The sequence below is a fragment of the Canis lupus genome, chromosome 10, assembly GCF_003254725.2.
Source record: "Canis lupus dingo isolate Sandy chromosome 10, ASM325472v2, whole genome shotgun sequence".
Lineage (NCBI taxonomy): Eukaryota > Metazoa > Chordata > Mammalia > Carnivora > Canidae > Canis > Canis lupus.
Genome location: NC_064252.1, coordinates 65,797,296 through 65,810,332, shown reverse-complemented (window position 1 = coordinate 65,810,332; position 13,037 = coordinate 65,797,296). Strand labels below are relative to the sequence as shown.

Here is a 13,037-nt window from a genome sequence, read left to right as displayed (position 1 = left end):
CACACATAGAGGCAGAGACCTAGACAGAGGGAGAGGCAGGCAGGCTCCTTGTAGGGAGCCCGATGCGGGACTCGATGCCAGGACCCCGAGATCACATCCTGAGCTGAAGGCAGGTGCTCAACTGCTGAGCCACCCAGGCGTCCCTGTAGCCACATTTCTAAAATAACAGTCATGACCTCATTAAAATACTACACAATTCATGGTGGATATTTTTGTATTTTTCTCAACTCACGGTTATTAACAAACACAGCTGTAATCCCTGGGGAGGGGAGCCGGTCCCCGAGTTTTCTCCGTATGAGTCTTTTTTACTTAGAAAATTGGGAATCCTTGCGGCCCTCGTTCTGGATGTGAGAACTTAGTAAGTGTGGTCCTTCTTGGGGGAGGCATGCAGATGAGGGTGCGGGCCTGCTCCCAGGGCGGATTGGTTGGAAGGTCTGAGCAAAGTAGGGGCCAAGTTTTAGTTGGAGAAGGTTGAGGAGAAGTTGAAAATGATGAGGACATGTCCCTTAGAGACTCGGCAGGTGTTGGGTCTTCTGAGTAAGGGAGGGAGCGCTGGGGGCGTGAGTCTTCCCTGTCTCCAGTTGTCGCCTGTGGGCTGCCGCGGGCAGCTGTCCAGTCCCTGTGCTGTGGATAGCGGCAGCGTCGATGGCTTCCCTTTCAACGCGGTGGCCGGCTCTGGGGTCGGGAAACCCAGGTTCCCGGTCCTTCCTTGCCGCTGGCGGCCTACGCAACCCAGGCTGTCGGGTTTCTCTGGACTCTGCTTTCTCATCTCTCAGATAAAGGGGTTGAGTAACCTAAAACTCTACCGAAGGACTCTTCTAGTTCCAAATATTGCAGGGAGAGTTAACGTCAAAGAAAATGTATTCCTATTTATTTATAAGCATAATAGTCTGTTTTTGTTTTAATCGCAGCACAACTGACGCACAAGGTCTCGTTAGTTTCAGGTACACGACGTAGTGGCTCAACGGCCCGTGCCTCATGCTGCGCGCACCACACGGGTAGCTACCATCTGTCACCGTTCGATGCCATTGCAACGCCATTGTCCGTCTTCCCTGTGCTGTACCCCTCATCTCTGTGACTCATTCTGCAGCTGGGAGCGTGTACCCCCCACGCCCCTTCCCCATTTCCCCATGTCTCCCACGCCACCCCTCCGACAACCACCATTTTGTTCTCTGTGTTTATGGGTCTGTTTCTGCTTTGCCTTTTTTTTTTTTTTAAGATTCCACATATAAGTGAAATCATTTGCTATTTGACTTATTTCACTTAGTGTAATACCCTCTCGCTCTATCCATTGCGTCAAGTGGCAAAATCTCCTTCCTTTTTATGATTGACTAATATATTCCATGGTGTGTATACGTGTGTGCGTGTGTGCGTGTGTGTGTATACTACATCATCTTTATCCATTCATCTGTCTTTTTGAAAAAGATTTTATTTATTTATTTATTTGAGAGTGAATGGGAGAGCACGAATGGGGTGAGGGGCAGAGGGGGAAACAGACTCCCCACTGTGAACAGGGAGCCCGATTCGGTTTGATCTTGGGACTCCTGGATTATGATCCAAGTGGAAGGCAGATGCCCGACTGACTGAGCCACCCCTGCACCCCACCCATCCATCTCTTGATGAACACTTGAGTTGCTTCCATATCTATTGAAAATAATACTACAATGAATATAGGACTGTATATATTTTTTTGAATTAGAGTTTTGTTTTCTTTGGGTAAATGCCCAGGAGTAGAATTATTAGATTCTATGGCATTTCTGTTTTTACTCTTTGTGAGGAGCCTCTATACTGTTTTCTACAGTGATTGTACCAATTTCCATTCCCACCAACAATGTAGGAGTCTTCCTTTTTTTCGCACATCCTTACCAATATTTGTTATTTCTTGTCTTTTTTTTATTATTATTACTTAATTATTTGACAGCTCCAGAGAGCACAGGTTGGGAGAACAGCAGAAGGAGAAGCAGGCTTCCCACTGAGCAGGGAACCAGATGCGGGTCTTGATCCCAGGACCCTGGGACCGTGACCTGAGCCAAAAGCAGACACTTAACCGACTGAGCCACCCAGGCGCCCCAGTTTCTTGTCTTTCTGATGCTAGCCATTCTGACAGGTGTAAGGTGATATCCTCTTGTGGTTTTAACTTGCCTGCTGATTAGTGATGTTGAGCATCTTTTCATGTGTTTGTTGGCATGATACTCTTTTTTTAAAACAGAAAAATACAAAGCAGAAATTAAAACACTTCTTGCTGCTCCAGTCAGGGAAGCCTTCACTTTCAGTAGGTTGGGTCTTGAATTTTAGAGGACTCAGATAAGGATGGTGGCCCTGATGGGGAGGCACAGGACAGGCCACATAGGGAGGAAGTGTCTCTTTTTCGAAGGATTTCTTCCACAGGCAGGAAACTCCTCTATGCTTATGCCGGGGGAGCTCAGAGAAAGAGGTGATTGAGTTGGCTGAGGCTAGCTTTGGGAGGCTGTTGAGTGTCAGGCTCACAAAGCAAGTATTTGGACATTTGTTCTTAGGTAGGACAGAGCTGTTCAAGGTTTTTATTTTATTTTATTTTATTTATTTTATTTTATTTTATTTTATTTTTATTTTATTTTATTTTATTTTATTTTATTTTATTTTATTTTATTTTAAGATTTTATTTATTTATTCATGAGAGACAGAGAGAGAGAGGCAGAGACACAGGCAGAGGGAGAAGCAGGCTCCATGCGGGGAGCCCAATGTAGGACTCGATCCCCGGACTCCAGGATCACGCCCTGGGCCGAAGCCAGGCACTAAACCAATGAGCCACCCAGGGATCCCCAAAAACGCTTTTGTGCCTCCCCGTTGGGGACTCAAACCCCCGTCTCTCGCATGACAGGCGGGGATACTCACCACTATACTAACGAGGAACTGCACTGGTCAAGGTTTTGAAGCAGAGAGGTGCTGATGTGATATGTGGGCAAATGCAAAGTTGAACTAGTCAGAGGGTGCAGGCTAGGCTGGAGTCAAGGAGGCCGCTAATAATTGTTTCTCTGTCATACAGGGGCAGGACTCTTCTCTCTGGCCTTAACTTAAATGCACAAGGCATTGCTGTAAAAAGCTTTGTTCCTAGGAGGGTGTTGTTATGCTTATTGGAAGATCAAGTGCGCCATGGAATTCAGAACAAAATTAACTAGCTTTGTAGATCAAACTTGCAACTTGGGAATAACCCAAGTGAATGTTGTTTATGTTTGTTTTTAGTATTGTTACTTCGGTAGAAACACAGCACTCACATCTGTTGAAATTGCCCCTGTGCAGTGCAGGATGCATTGTCCTTCCTCAGTAGAGTGAAATGGTTGCAATTAGACCATAAAAGTATAGAACTGGAGAGGATCTTGGGAACCTGCCATCTCATCTCCTTTCTTTTACACATAAATTGCACTTTGGGGAGGTCAAATGAGTATCCTGGGGTCACACAGCTAGTCAGTGGTTTGGGATATGTCAGTGAGGACATGTCATCTGGCCTTGGTCCCAGTCCTGTTTTGGGCAGTATGTTAAACATTCATGACAATTCCTGTCCTTGAGGTGTGGAACCCTTGGGTGGCAGGATAGAGATGGTGGGAAACAATCACTTTGGGTTAACGTGGTCCACGTAGACGGTGAACCATCAACATTGAACAGATTGCTAACTTTGGTCGGCTCTTGTGCAGTAGGTTGCAACAGGTGAGCTTGTCCAGTGCTGTCCCTGTGTGGCTCACCTGCAGACGGCAGGTAGGGGTCCTGAGGTATGGCTTCCATGTGTTGTGTTTCGGGGACAAAAGGGTTGGGAGTGGAGCAGAGGAGGGCCTCTTTCAGCTTGCCATTCTGGGAGACAGGAGATGAGCCCTTAGGTGAAAAGTTGAAATATATGTGATGTTCCAAGGTTTTTGCACCTGGGCACCAGCAAAAAAGTTTTGAAACATTACCTCTGCCCGTTCTTCCTCCCCAGCTCCAGTGGCCTCTGTTCTCCCCATGTGTTTGCTTTTGATGCTAACTGCCAAGGCAGTGTGGTCATAGACAGCAGGAAGTCATATTTGATGTGCAGGTCTCGTGGGGTGGGGGTAGGTGGATGCCAGGATGGGAAGGGTGGCGGTTTTGGCACATCCGTGTGAGAACACTGCACGTTTCTAAGCCAGCAGGTGCTGTTGCCACTAAACAGGGAAGGGAAGAGTTGACCACCTGGTCATGTAAGAGCATTTTTTATGGTAGTGCTTTTTACTTGAGGTTTTTCTAAGGTCACTGCCCCATAGGTTGAGCCCAGATAAAGTTGGGATTATCCTCTGGATCAGACACAGCGAGGGTTGTAGCCAAGGGCTTGAGGAAGAATGAAAATAATCTCCAAAGCAAGACCCTTTCCCCCAAAAGCCTGAGGTCCAGCAGGGAGGCTGGGAGGCCATAGTGGGATTTGAGCCATTTCCTAGTCCTGCTGTGAAACGGTGCTCTTCAGTCAGGACTCCCCCTGGGCTGAGGAGATTCACTCTCCTGGGGTAGGGTAAGAAACTGGTATTTTTAACACTTTCTTTCTCTTGGGCTTCTATCCACCCATCCCTTTTTTTTTTCTTCTTGTGCATCCCCATCAGCTGGGCATTCTTCTCACTCATAAAGGAAAAGGGTCCCTTGTGAGCCCGAAGATCCCACTGTGGAGTTTCAGGCTCCTAGTTCCAGGGTTTCTGGATCCTCCAAGTGGTGTGGATCATTCAGGTGTAAATGATGGCTCCCCCTTCCACATTCCTCTTACTCCACAAGGAGCTGAGCACAGCATTGGCCAGGAGAAAGAGACAGGTGTGGTGCACCCAGCACCCCTGGCATGCAACCTGAAACAGACCCCTCCCCACAACGGTCCTAACTAGGACGATGTATCAGCATTAATAAGAGGCCCCAAGGTGGAGCCTATCTGGGGTTGTGGTTTGGGATGCTGTTTAGGACACAGTACCCTTCCTGCTTCCCAGTCTTAACCTTTCTCATCCCTAGATGAATTGAATTAGAACTTCACCTCCGCTCTGTGTGTCGTTCGTTATTAAAGTAACTCTGGGAGATTCTGATGTGCCTTAGACTGATCAGGATTTGGAAGAGGAGAACTAGAGAATGCCTGGCCAAACCTAGAGGTTATCACCAACCAAGATGGCACCAACTAGGGAAAATGGGCTCTTTTTAAAACTCCTGGGTGACATGTTAACGAGATTCGTTGCGGCGATCGTTTCGCAGTATATACAAATATCGAATCATGTCACAGCTAGGGTCACCTGAAATAACATGATGTTAGATGTCAGATCTCAAAAAAATATATATAAATAAATAAAAAGACACCCCTCCTCCCTACACCTCCCTAGTCTGTCACCACCATTAATTTATCCTGAGGAGCCTGCCCTTTCAGAGGGTGTTCAGAAGGCAGTGCACCTCCACATATCTATGAAGGGAAATGTTCTGATAAGTGTTCCTCCTCCTTTTCCTGCCCTTCCCTCTTGGTTCCATCTCATTTGAGTTGGATAACAAATAATTGCTAAGGGAGGAAGATACCAAATTGACATTACAATGTGAAGTGAGAGTATAAGTGACAAAAAATAAATTCAGTTTTTGATCCAAGAGATCTTATTTAATTAAAAAAAAAACTAAAGCATATGAAGAAATCACCTACAACTGTCCAAAATTATGACTGTTTTTTAAAATTATTATTTTTAAAAAAGGTTTTGCTAAAACTTTGAAAGCACTATTAACTTGGTGATGTAACACAGATGCCTGTAGGATACACATTTCTATTTTAATGGTTAAAGTAGTAAATATAGGTTTGTTTTGTTTTCTTTACTGGAGTGGAACCAGTTCTCTTGCAGGAAACAAGAATAGTTCTTGCATTTGATTTTTGACAAACCTTTGTTAAGGCGAGACTGGTATTTGCTCGAATTTAAAGGAAAACAGTCATAAAATCATATGCTTTTACCTAGAAATGAAAATACGCTGACTTAAAACAGATGTCTCTAACAAAAACTGATGCCAGGTTTTAAGATTGTAGCTTGTCACCCAGAAGTAGGAGAAAATGGGACACGGTCTTGTGCAACAGCGTAAATGTACTTAATGCCACTGAGCCATACGCTTAAAAACAGTTAAAATGGTAAATTGTATGTTATGTCTGTTTTGCCACAATTAAAAAAAAAATCAAGCCAAAAAAATGGGACTGAAGTCATGTAATGACTTAATAAGAACTCCAGAAAAATGTCAGTTTGAGCACAAATGTCTGGGCCTGTGCGCCCTCAGACTCTGAACCTCCCATTGAGAATCCTCATGTGTAGATTTCTAGTTTCCTTTCAGCCCCTAAATCTCCTACATCCCCCTTCTGCTCCTCCCCTCCAGAAGAGCTCCCCCCCACAGAGATGAGGTTGAGGCAGATGCACTTGAGATGCCTCCCGTGGCACTTAGCCCTGTAGCTCCTAAAGGTTCCCGCAGCTCACTCCGTGTGTGCGTCTCTTGACAAGGGGTTGGGACCTCTGAGAAAACGCTCAAGGTCCAAACAGCTTTGTGGGAGCGCTACCACCACCACTGGTCTTGATTGATTTTGGGGTGGCGAGGCGATGAGCCCCTCCCTGCCAGGGAGATCAGGGTTGAGGGTCAACTCGTGCAGTAGTGACCAACCCACGTGGCCCTGGGCAAGCACTGCACATCCAGAGAGCCTCCTCCGTGGCTCTCAGGTAGAACAAGAACGTGGACTCAGATGTTGTGACAACCATGTAGGGTGATGATGCAGAAACGTGCACTAACACACACACACACACACACACACACACGTGTAAAATCCAAACAAGGCCACCCCTCTTCCTTTCCCCTATTTGGAGACAAGCAGATTGCAACTGGCCGGTGAAATCAAGCTTGTGAGAACGAATGTGTGCTCACGCCTGGCTGTGAGAAAACAACTTGCTCTTTAAAAATGTCAGGCCCCTTTTTTGGTGTTTTTGAAACTTGATGTTTCTTTAAGTAGTTTTACTAGTAGCATGTTGGCATCAGTTGGATTGTTGGCGTTGCCGAGGTGGCGTACCCCTCGAGCAGGAATATCGGCGACTTTTTATATAGATTTCATGAGTTTTTCAATAAACTACACACCAGCTCTTACCCACAAGTACTCATTCTTTTTTTTTTTTTAATTTTTTTTAATTTATTTATGATAGTCACACAGAGAGAGAGAGAGAGAGAGGCAGAGACACAGGCAGAGAGAGAAACAGGCTCCATGCACCGGGAGCCCGACGTGGGACTCGACCCCGGGTCTCCAGGATCGCGCCCTGGGCCAAAGGCAGGCGCCAAACCGCTGCGCCACCCAGGGATCCCAAGTACTCATTCTTGATTGTTGAAAATTTATACTCATTCATAAACTGTTTATAGATTTGACACTTACTGGCCTTGGGAATACTTAAGTCACCACATCACCACATTTGATACTTAATTTGGTAATCTCAGTGTCCACCAGAAAAAAAACAAATGTTATAATGAGCTGCTGTGATAAGCGTTTGGGGATAAGGCTATTCATGGTCGAGGACAAGGTTGTCCATATGAAAGCACCCCCCCCCCCCGCCTCCCCCTCCCAGGATGGGAACATGGGATCAGAAGATCTTACCAGCTCAGGGAGCTGAGAAGTATGCCCTGTTCTACGAGGCTGGATGGCCCTTCGGTTTCTACTTGGACACTTCGGTGATAAGGAGCCCACGTGCCCGGTGACTTGGGCACGCAGCTCTGATTGTCGGCAGGCTCTTCTACGGAACCACTGTCCTCCGCGGCAGCAACACCCAGCCCTCTTGTTCTGGCCGTCCTGCTGGTACATGAAGGCTTGGCTCCCTTCTGCTGGCCCCGCGGCATCCCCGGCTCCTTATCAGTGTTCAGGTTCGACTATCTCTCTTAGAAAACCGGGGCCCGGAATTGGAGGCGCTTTTCCAGATGCAACAGACTCTTAGATGTTGTGATACTTGCCTCTCTTTGTGCAGTCTGGGGTGGGCTGGGGGCCACGGGTCAGGATAAAGACGCCTGGCTGTTGACATCGAAAATGCATGCTGCTCGTGCTGAGCCAGCACCCTTGAATTTTCTTTGAATGGACATACTGGTCGCCTTCAGTTGCTGTGGGCTTTAGAGGGGTACAGCTGAGCACTTAGGTATCCTGTGGCTCTTGGTGTGCTGGGCACTGATGGGGGATGGGCATTCCCTCCTTTCCCAAAGAAACTCTCCGTTTGCAGATGAAGTACTCTCCTCTTGATTCCCTGGATGGCATTCTTTGGCTGGGGTGCAGAAGGACAGGCAAGAAGGGGAGCGAGCTGCTAACAGCATCGAAATTGGTGTTTCTCAAAGCTAGTCCTGGGCCACCTACTCAGTCAGTAGTCCGGAAGGCTTGTTAAAAATATGCGTGTCTGCAACACCCAGACGTCCTGGATCAGCCTCTCTGGGGTGTGGCCCAGGGAATCTGCATCTTTCAAAAGCTCTCCTAGGTGATTCCTCTGACTACGAGCCAGGAGATTTACTTCCTAGATTGTAATTATACATCCTTGATGTTCGTTTTCCTAATTGTCCAGCTACTGAGTACTCAGGAATCTTAAAGGCCACCTTTGAGCCTCACTCCAGCCACCCAGTGCTTTTAATAGTTCCTGAGTATGTGTTTACACAATCTGCATTTTATGAAGTCCATAAAGACATATTTACCCAACAAGTCACCAGCGCTCCAAAGGTCAGTTTTCCTCAACTTGTATGAATGGTTCTTAACTCAAAGTCAATTAACACCAAGATAGACGCCAGTTAAGGCAAGGAAGTGAGCTGTTGGGGCCAACATTCCATCTCTAACTTCTGTCCCCTGTTGTAGCCGAGTTTTACAAGTCCCTTCACGCCAGTTACTTCACGTAACCTGTACGTGTGTGGCCAGTCACGGCAGATAGGTAAACGTGCCGTTTGTCGTGTCATCACGGGGGAGTGCTGTTTAAAAGCATATAATTTAAGTAACTATGAAATGATGCCATGTTAGCACTTTTGCAGCTGCCCGAATCGCCCTCCCCATCGCAGGGGCCATCACCGGCCTGCTCGGGGAGGCTGGCTGGGCCGCCCAGGCTCCTGCACTCTTGCTCTCAGCGGTTGAAGGAGTCTCACCTGGGCCTCTATAGAGAGTAACTCCTCAAAAGAATCGCAGAAGATGAGATCATGTGGGTCACGTGCTCAGCGTAGTGCCTGGTATGGGGAAAGCAATTGGTTTGGAAATGGGTATGTCCAGCAGCTGCCGCCACTGGTGCAGCCCTTTAAGTTAGCAGCTGTGGTAGGTCAGGAGCCTCAGTTGGTAGGTTCACCCCAGGGAAGGTGCAGGCCCTCCTCGGTGGACGGGACCCCGTCCAGACACCAGCTGGGCACCCCACGCTGACGACCACCATTCCTCGAAGGAAAGGCATGGAAGTGCAGCAGGCTCCTTCTGGTTTCACCGGGGACTCTGCGTGACATCTTTCCACCTGCCTTAACTATAAAAGCCCCATCCTTAGGAGAAAAAAAGCTAGGTCCTCTTTTGATTTGATTTGGGAACCATTTTTAGTTAGGTTAAGCACTGAGATTGAGTGGGGAGGCACCTGGGTGGCTCGGTGGTTGAGCATCTGTCTGCCTTCTGCTCACCGGGGTCCTGGGATCGAGTCCCACATTGAGCCCCCCACAGGGAGCCTGCTTCTCTCCCTCTGCCTGTGTCTTTGCCTCTCTCATGAATAAATAAATAAAATCTTTACAAAACCCAAAACTGGGATGGGGAGTGCAAGCAATGATGTGAAAGAGCCTCTGCCTGAGAAGGGACCATCAGATGCCACCAGCACACTGAGGGCCCCAGTGTGGGCAGGGAGGAGGAACCGCCAAGTGTAGGCTACTTGTAGATTTTCGGGCATCAGCATAGGAGTTAAAATTCCGCCTCCCCCCTGTATTTAAAATTATTAGTCTTCATCAGGAAACAACATTCCCATTACTAGAAGTGAGGCTTTTTTTTTTTTTTAAGATTTTCTGGGTGTTTTTTTTTTTTTAAGATTTTTCTTTTTAATTAGAGAAAGAAATAGAGAGAGCAGAGAGCAGAGCAGGACAGGGAGGCGGAGAGAGAGAAGCAGGCTCCCTGCTTCTGACTCCCCTGGGGGTGGGGAGTTCCATCTGGGACCCTGGGATCATGACCCAGCTGAAGGCAGGTGCTTCACGGCTGAGCCACCCAGGTGCCCCTGGGCTGCTTTAAATATCAGTTGAAATGATGTATGTACATAAGTTGATGGGTCCCCGAAGAGGTGCTCTGTCATGTGGTCATCCCTGAATTTTGAGGTAGCCACTGTGTATTGTGGAGGGTGGGGCTGAAAAAGATAAGGGTGATGAAAGCCAATATTAGGGCAACGTTTGTGGGCCAAAAGAATATTTTTAAAAATCTGACCAGTTCCTGGGCCCCGGGCCTTGCATCCTGTACACAAGCATTGGAAGGGGGCTCTGGTTCTGGTCAGTTTGCTTGGAGCTCTGTGACTGGTTCAGAGAAGCGCCGTGGCCTCAGTCTCCCCCTCAGAGGTGGGGGGGGAGGTTTCAGATTCTGACTGCCCCTCATATTGCATTTTTTATCTTCCTAAACTTGGGCACCTTCATCTCTTAAATGGTATTAATGAAACGAGGCTTGTGAGGATTCCGTGAGACACAGCCCGTGACGGTGTCTGCTGTGGCGTCTGGCACATCCGAGGTGCCTACTACGGAGTGTGACTGGCATCTAGAAAGCAGTTTCATCTCGGTGAGGGGGCCTGAGGGCTGAACAAAAGGGAAGGATCATGCCGCTCGCTCGGATAAGCAGCTCAGAAGGCGCCGGCAAGAAAGGAGAGGGGCCCCCACGACGGGTTTTGTGAGCAACTATCCAGCTATCCCTGGCGCTGAAAGCGGACTGCTCGATCCTGTCTCAGCCAAGTGAGTGGACGTGGGGGATCTAGGACTCCTCATCTATCTGGTTCATTGAATACGGACAGTCTCCTAGGCTGTGCCAAGGATTTGTGATGTGCAGGGTTCCAGAGGGGACTCCAGACAGAGACACAGGAAAGAGGAAGAAAGGGGGCACGGCCTGGGTTGGTGGCATTTGGGGAGTTACCCTCCATACACGGGTCAGGTCATCAACATTTTGATGACTTTTTTTTTCCCCTTCTGTCCCTTTAGTCCTCTGGCTTCTTTGCCTGGCTTTCCATATTTTTTTATTGTTTGTTCCGGAAAGGAAAAGGACTACTGGAGCATCGCATACTCTTGGATTAGTAGTATTTTAAGACGCCCCCAAGAGCCAAAGGGAGAAATACCCTCGAAATGGAGTTCTGGGATGACCCATGCCCCCGAGGTGAAGCATGAGCGGGGATAACAGTGTCTTCAGACACTGTGCAAAGGCAGGTGGGTCCGCCAGCCAGAGAGAATAAATACAAGCTGATCTTTTGATTTAAGCAAGCCAGACACCAAAATCTAGATTTGCAAAAAAAAAAAAAAAAAAAAAGCACATGAATGCGGGTGTGTGACAGTCCCTGTACACCAAGATTCAGCATAAAATCGCTTTAAATAGGCAGCACCCCCGCCCCCAACCTTGAGCTGAGAGGGACTTTGCTATGTATCCACCTCTTTGATTTACCAGCAGTTCCTTGGCATCTGTGGCCACGTAGCAGTGGATTTGAGCCCCCTCCCACGACATCTTTACTTGAGGAGGATCATTTAAATGGCCCTAAGATGATCATTTGATGGATTTTCCTTGAATTCAGGCGTAGGTATTAATCATACCCCTCCACACACACGCACACAGATGTGCAGCCATCTCAAGTTTCTGCTACGAACTTGTGATTTGTGAGTTTTCTCATTGTTAGCTCACAGTGGCTGTGAGGTCAGAGACTTTCCATCATGGGACTTTGAGCTGTGAATAAAGGAGCTGAGTATCTCATTTGGGAAAGAGGCTAAACTTTCTACTGCCCCAAGTAGTGTCCAGTGACTTGGACCAGAAGCCTGCGTGAGCTGCCCAGGGCTTGGTTGGAGAGCCCTGCCTCTCACTTGTGGGCCTGAGCGCTCAGGAAGGTGGATCTTATCTCTAAGGAAGTGGTGGCTCCCTTTATCAGGCCATTCTGGTGGAACAGGTTTGCTCCCAACAAAGGGGAGTTTGATGTTAACTATTTCTGGCCTGTCTCTTACCTGCAGCAAGGAGGGCTGATTCACCTAGCCCAAAAAAAAAAAAAAAAAAAAGTGAAATAACAGAGTCTGAAGTGTGTGTTGCTACCTGCCCTAACCTTCCATCCCCCCTCTGCAAGTCCTCTCCAGAGATTTAAAAAGTCAGGACCTTTCCAGGTGCGGTTCAGAGCGTAACGATGAGCTTCATTTCCACAACCCTGGAGGCCCGTCACGGCCTCTCTGAAAGCTCCTTGCGTCTTGGAGACAGCCGGGTGCACAGACAGGAGGAGACAGAACACTGGGTCCCTCCGAGCAAAACGAGGCTCTTTGATGGAAGGAGGAAGGGAGCACGTGGCTCGTGTTGCTGTTTTTATCATTTCAGTGTATTATTCTTGACCACCACGAAGAGTGAACTATAAGGAGGGTGTTGGAGGATGAGAGAGTGTGTGGGTGTAGGTTTGGGTGGAGAGGACTAGGAAATCCTGTTTTCTCACATTTTCTCTAGGGGTACAAGTTCGGTTTTTCCTGCCTCTGGGATGGTGTTTGTGGCTCTGGCATCCTGCCCCGAGCCGAGGTGCTTGCTCCTGTGACTCACGGGGCAGCATTAGCAGCTCCACGGAGTATCCCTCAACAACCTCTGCAGGAAGCAGCATGTTGCTACAGAGGAGGATCCTGAGGCTTGGGGGTTAAACCCAGTGGTGAGAGAGTGTGGTTGGGCCTGCTTGTTTTCCCTTCCCACGGGGATCATCCCCATGAGTCCCTGAGAGAAAGGGTTGTGGGTGTGCTGTCCATGGCAGGGGGTCAGCTGGGGGGATTCGGTTGGATATTCGGGAAGAGTTCCCGAAGGGAAAGGGCAGCAGTCACTCAGCAAAGAGGTCCTGGGTCTCCTCAGACAGGAATGCTCTAGGGGG

At 48.1% G+C, this 13,037-nt stretch overlaps 1 protein-coding gene and 1 long non-coding RNA gene across 4 annotated transcripts in view; one reads left to right on the top strand and one right to left on the bottom strand.

Annotated features, from left to right (window-relative positions):
* The window catches only part of SPRED2 (sprouty related EVH1 domain containing 2), a 115,242-nt gene that overhangs the window by 12,179 nt on the left and 90,026 nt on the right, over positions 1 to 13,037 (top strand). The window contains exon 1 of one of the 3 annotated variants that reach the window (XM_035721707.2): positions 10,508 to 10,905. The exons of the other annotated variants lie outside the window; for them this stretch is intronic. The gene's annotated coding sequence lies outside the window, so the exon portion shown is untranslated. Of the gene's footprint in view, positions 1 to 10,507; positions 10,906 to 13,037 lie in introns of those variants that run through there. 3 annotated transcript variants of the gene reach the window in all.
* Positions 9,931 to 12,195, bottom strand: LOC125755969 (uncharacterized). The gene is made up of 2 exons (XR_007413655.1): positions 11,603 to 12,195; positions 9,931 to 10,316 (listed from the first exon to the last, which is right to left on the bottom strand). It is a non-coding gene; the product is annotated as an uncharacterized LOC125755969 (long non-coding RNA).